Raw genomic sequence first — 6,806 nt, 5'->3', positions numbered from 1 at the left:
CGGCCTGACCTACTCTTAACTGACAGTCTCATGTCCCTTTTTCCATTAAGTTTATTTTGCAGCAGTTTTTTTTTTTAATTCTTCACAACAGACACTTTCCCTAAGAATCTTAAACTGATTTTTTAAATACTGTAAATTAGAAGGGGCCCTACCTATTTTCTGTGTCAATCTTCATTTTAAATACGGATACACAAAAGGATACGCCGAGCCAATCAAAGACAAGCTTTAACTTTACTTTGAAGACGTTTCTGAGATAATAAAATGTAGCCCTAGCCCCCATCCCTCAATTGTAAAGTGAGCAACCATTGCTAGTAATTCTTTAATGTGTATAAATTCAATTTCAGGTATAACAAATGTGATCATGACATGAAAATATTTTAGAATAGATACTGTATTAAATATTGCCATGTTTACAAATGTAATATGTTTTAGCCGATGGATTTAAAGATGTAGATTCAACTAGACACATGTGATATTTGTAAATAAAGGTAGAAATATTGGATCCATCCCTGCAGAACTTACTGTACAGTTTAGTTGAGGTGTAGTGATGAAGAATGGTCAGCTCCATGTTGACTGATAAAATAGTGGAAATAGGAAGCCCTGCAGAGCACCTCGTGGGAAGTGCTGACAGCCGGGGCGCGGCCGTGACGGCGGGAGTCATAGGGCCGTTGCTTCCCTTTCACCTCCCTGCCCTGAGAGGAAGAACTTAAATCTGAACGTTCAAGTCAAGTTTGTCTAGTCATAAAACTGGATCAGTTAAACCTTCAGAATGAGTCATGTGACCAGACCATCACAGCAAGGCCTTCAGGACACTAATGATGGGAAAATGTGCTTATTTCTTTGGAGAAAAACTGGAAATATTAATATGGCATCTTAAGGTAAAGCCTCATACCATAGTTGAATTTTCAATGCAGATATTTTTCCTTAATATTGGTGCCAGTCAACCAAACAGTATTAATGACTTTGAAACAACCATTCTAAGTCCAGTCACCCTCTTAGGATTGCTCTTTGGTAGCTCCATATGGTTTTCCCTAATTGTTTCTTTCTGCACTAAGAATTGTTGGGAATTGTTTTAGAATCCAATTCTGTCTCTGTAAACTTTAGGGCTGACATGCTGCTCAGTTTGCTTAATTGGGAGAAATACCACAGGTAGAAATATCTGAAGGGAAACACATTGATGTTGTCACTGCTCTTTCTGGTAACTACACAAATGCAGTAAAAAATTTTCAAAGGTGACTTGAATAAACCCAAATGAAGTTGTGACAGTATGTTTCTATGGTTAACATCTTATATCAGAATGTTAAAGTGCCTTCTGTCTTAAATCTCAAAACCAAATATTTTGTGTGTTGGACTTGGGCAGAAGTGTCCTTCCTTCCTTTCTTACCATGAAGTAGAAAACTTGCATTCTACAGAAAGATTCTGTGTGATCACTTTTATCCCTTAGACTGAGAAGTAGTAGCGAAGTTTTTGCTTCAGATTGGATGAATCATTATGTTAAAAATAGTCACTTAGACCAGTCATTTTTAGAGCTTGATTTGCCTTCTCTTTGAATGGAGGGGACAGGCTCTGCTCTGTAAACTAAAATGTGTAGAGTCAGCATCTGTTTAGTAGTTCACAGCTAACTGTCATAATTGCTACAACATAGGTCTTCTGGCCCAAGGCAGGTATAAAATCTGAATTGTAATGAACTTTTAATGGGTTTCACCAGTTTCTTAAAGGAGAGCTAAATTCAGATTTCATTGAGGCTATGTTTTCCCATGAATGTGAATATTTCGATGCCTGTCTTACCGTGTATGTATTGTTCTTATACCCTTAAGTAGTTGAAGAACTCTGAAAGCAGTGATGGGTTGTCTGGTGTTGATGGAGAAGCAAGTCCCCGCTGGAGAACTGCACAGGGAGGTTGTCTTCTAACCTGCGTCCAGTTCTACCAAAGCAGTTTACTGGCTCTCTGCTAAGCTAGAGTGGAAATGGCTTAAAGGTTAAGACTCCTGTGGTATATCAAACATGGGTGTGTGCTAACCAGGCTCCTCGTGTCCCAGTTTCCAGTGATCTTTCCTCATATTTTTATCAATCAGCTCAGTATAGTTAAAGCTTGTCTTCAACTTTTAATATGAGAAAACACGTAAAAACGTTCAGCCAGCCCCAAGTGTTTCCTTTGCTTTCCTAAGCCTTGGGGAAACCACTGCTTCAGTGGTATAAGAACTGTTGCCACGTTCCTATGGCCCAGTGGAATTAACACCCTCTTCCTCACTGAGATGGAAAGGTGCTGCCTGAAGTAACAGTGCATACTGAGTGCGAGTATCCCGGCAAGCAACAGAATTCCTGTTGCCTGGTGTTCGGTAGTTTCTGCTCTGGAGGAACGCTGTCTCCCCTCCACACCTGTCCCACCAAAAAGAGGGAGAAGCACCATGTCATAAGGTTTGAAGATTGTTATGACTGTTTTAGACTGAATATTTAAACGTGGTGGCATTACTAGCCACCAGTTTTGAAGGACAGATTAGGGGGAAAATTGATTTTAGCAGTAATTCTATGCTTTATGTTTTTGAAGTGGTTCATAATAAATAAAGCCTTTCGTTTACTGAACAGTCATAAACATTTGAAGAAGTAAGAGAAGTCACTGTTAAATGATACGTTCCAGGGAATTGAGGCAGCTTGGAGGATTTCGTTTGGTTTTTTCATTGCAGCTAGTTGCTGTCAGTAAGGTAAACTTCTGAAATAACTCAGGTTTAACTAGCTGTGTGCCAGGAATTACTTTTACTTGATATATGTAGCCTCTCCTTAAATTCATTATTTTTAAAGAATGTCAAAAGCATTGACTATTTTCATACAAAGAGACAAGAGATTTTTCATTTGGTACAAAGGATCTTTTGACCTCTTAGGTAAGATATAGGACCAAGACTACATAAAATTAAAACTATTTGTTGGCTTCTGTTTGCTTGTTTTATTTTCAAAAGACTATCTTTTAAAACAAAGGAAATCTTCAGCAACTGCTTCATGACTTAGGTTGGCACCACTGCTTGATGCCAGTGAATAGTGACAGGCGATCTTGCTTAAAATGCCAGTATTTTTCAAATGCCAATGCAGAACCCACGGTCATTTCTAGAGCCTCTCTGAGGAGACGCACCTCATATGCACCTTGGTCCTGGTGTGTCCTCCTCCGGCACTCAGGCATGGGCAACACACTTTTAGGCAGCACTTACGAATCCTAATTTGTGACAACAACCCTTCAAAAAAACAGAAGGGGCAGGGGTGGGAGTCCAGGCCACTTGGTTAAACACTTTTTAGTTTTTGACAAATTAGCCCAGAAAAGGTGAAATGTTTTGTTATAAAACTGTATGAGCATGGCCCAAGTATTAAGTGTATGATCTGTATAGTATGTTCCATCAAAAATATTTATTACTAGTGCTTTATGCTCCTGAGTAAACATTTTTCAATAGAGTTCACTGGGCAGATTCCCCCTTTAATATAGATAGAAATATTCTTTATCAGAGATTTAGGGCACCGTTTTGCTAACTGGTAAATAAAAACATGTAAATATGTAAGAATGTTTATTTGTTGCACATAACTTTTGGTATAAAATAAATGTAGACGTTACCTGTGGAAGTTGTGCTACCCTCATTCTTATATTGCAGTATCAAATATTTAAAAGACGCTAAAAGGAAGTCTTTTAAAATTCAATAGGGACCTTTATTTTTTATACTTATTTATTTATTTTGGTGCTGGGGGTTGAACCCATGGGCATTCTATTTTTTTTGAAACAGGGTCTCACTAAGTTGCGGAGGCTGGCTGACACCCTGTGGTCTTCCTGTCTCAAACTCCTAAGTACTGGAATTACAAGTGTGTGCCACTGTACCCAGCCAGTGGGGACCTGTGAAATGCGCTCACCTCTACGGGTGTACTGAGTTGACTTGAAAAAAAGGACAAAAGGTGCTGCTACTTAAGAGTTCTGTTTATGTAGAATGTTTTAGGCTGTTTTTCCATGGCTTTTCTGTAGATTACCTTGAATTCTTTCTTTCTTTCTTTCTTTCTTTCTTTCTTTCTTTCTTTCTTTCTTTCTTTCTTTCTTCCTGCCTATCTATCTATCTATCATCTGTGTGTGTGGTACCAGGGATTGAACCTAGAGACATTCTACCTCCGAGCTACACACCCAGCCTTATTTTTATTCTTTATTTTGAAACGGTCTCACTAAGTTGCTGAGGCTGGCTTTAAACTTGTGATCTTCCTGTCTCAGCCTTTCAGGTACTGGGATTACAAGTGTGTGCCACCATCCCCAGCTCTCAACGCTCCATTCTTACTGTCTCCATCCTTAAAAGAAGTAACATCTACAAGAAAGATGCTTTTTTTTTTTTTTTTTTTTTTTTTTTTTTGCCATACTGGGGATTGTACCCAGGGGCAGTCTACCTCTGAGCTACACCCCCAGCTCTATTTTTTATTCTTTATTTTGAAACAGGGTCTCATTAAGTTGTGGAGGGCCTTACTAAGTAGCTGAGACTGGTCTTGAATCTGTGATCCTCCTATCCCAACCTCCCAAGTACTGGGATTACAAGCATGTGCCACCACGACCAGCTAGATGCATTCATTTGAAATGGAGATGAACCACACTTCACTGGATAGAACAAAGGTGTTCTATGCTAGAACCTCAGGACCTATAAAACAGACCTTGCCTATAACTTGTAAAATATTGATGTGTTTCTTTAATACTTTTAATGTTTACCAACTAAAGAACTTTCTTTAAAATTAAACTGGAACACAAAACTTGATTACTCAGAATAATTTAGGATCAGTGGTAACAATCTATCCCTAGGATTACTAAAACTTCGTATTTGAACTGACTATATACTCTTGATTTTAAAAATGGTCCAGAGATACCTAATGAGATAAGGCTAGACTATCTTTACTTTTTCTCTCATGGAGCTTTGAAAGAGAAAAGGGATGTGTGTTGAGACGTGGGAATCACCTGCAAGAGAAGTGAATCAAGTTCTCTACAACTTTCCTGGTTTACTGTCTTCCATTTGTTTGGACACAAAAGGAGTATTTTCCCAAAGCACTTAGTGTTGTGCCTGGGGGTAGGAGGGTGAGGGTACTGGGGATTGAACCCAGAGACATTCTACCTCCAACCTATACCCCCAGCCCTATTTTTTTATGTATTTATTTATTTACTTATTTTAATTTTAATTTTTTTATTTTTTATTTATTTATTTATTTATTTTTTGCAGTACTGGGCATGGAACCCAAGGGCATTCTACCTCTGAGCTACACCCCCAGCCCTATTTTTTTTTTTTATTCTTTATTTTGAAATGGTCTCACTGAGTTACAAAGGGCCTCACTAAGTAGTAGCTGAGACTGTCCGCGAACTGCAATCCTGTCTCAGCTTCCCAAATGCCAGGATTACAAGCGTGAGCCGCCACACCTGGCTTTATTTTTAATTTTTTTAATTTTTAAATTTTTATTTATTTATTTTCTTTTTGGTGGTACTGGGGTTCCTGGAAGCCCTTCTACCTCCGGGCTACAATCCCATACCTATTTTTTTTTTATTTTTATTTGGAAACAGGGTCTCTTAAACCAGCGCGGCTGGCTTCGAACCTATGCAATCCTCCTGTCTCCGCCTCCCAAGCGCGGGGATTACAAGCGTGCGCCACCACGCCTGGCTTTATTTTTATTTTTGACACTGAGAAGTCAAGGCTGGCTACCAGCATGTGATCCTCCCGTCTCAGCCTCCCAAGTACTGGGATTACAAGTGTTCGCCAGCATACCTGGCCAAGCATTTAGTTTCAAACCAGAATTGATAGTACTCAGATCATAGGATTAATGTGCTTTACTTGTCTCTGTGGAGGGGAATGGGGGATGGTTCCTTAAGAAAAGGTTTCGTTCAGGGAGAAGGCAGGCAGGAGTTGCTCTCAGGTACAGTGGAAGGCTTGACTGTAGGCACAGCCTGTTTAAAGATGTGTTCGGTGGCATCAGCTGGGATACAGTCTATGTGCTTTTACACCTGTCCCCTTTGTGTAGACTATGGGTAAGGTTGGAACGGTGTCCTAGAGAACTGGTTAAAGCCGAGATTCCAGATACCCACTAGCATTTAAGCCTTTTTTTTTTGGTACTGGAGGCTGAAGCTGGGGCGTTCCACCTCTGAGCTTCACCCCTAGTCCTATTTTATTTCTTATTTGAAATAGGGTCTCGCTAAGTTGCTAAGTCTAGCCTCAGACCTGAGGTCCTCCTGTCTTAGTCTTCCAGGTACTGGTATTACAGGCACGCACCACCGCCTGACACTCACTCAGACTGCTCTTATGCTTATTTGTCAACTGAACTATGTAGAAACTGGCACACAGATCCTGTGCTTATCACAGCGTGATAGTATTTCCATACAGGTGCTAGCTGTGGGGCTCTGGCTCATCTGAAGGTGTAAGAGCAGGGAGTCTTGACCTGGGTCAGGCTGGCCTGGTTTGTACAGACACTCAAGGGGCCCTAGGTCTATGGAGCGGTCTGTAACCAGCAGCTTTAAACATGGTGTGGGTGTTGACAGAACAGCTTCTCTTAACTGTCCGTACACAGTTATGGCTCTGAAAACAGCCTGAGACACAAAAATGATTTCATGTGGTGCGTGTGTATGTTAGTTATTGGGGTTTGAAACCAGGAGCATTTTACCTCTGAGCTTTACCCCCAGCTCTATTTTGTCTTTTTGTTTCGAAACAGGGTCTCACTAGGTTGTTGAGAGTCTCACAGTGTTGCTGAGGCTGTCCTCAAACCTGCCATCCTTCAATCACAGACTCCCAAGTACTAGGATTACAAGTGTGCGCCCCACACCCAGC

This window comes from Muscardinus avellanarius, assembly GCF_963383645.1.
Source record: "Muscardinus avellanarius genome assembly, chromosome: 10".
Taxonomy (NCBI): Eukaryota; Metazoa; Chordata; class Mammalia; order Rodentia; family Gliridae; genus Muscardinus; species Muscardinus avellanarius.
Note: the sequence above shows the minus strand (reverse complement) of the source record.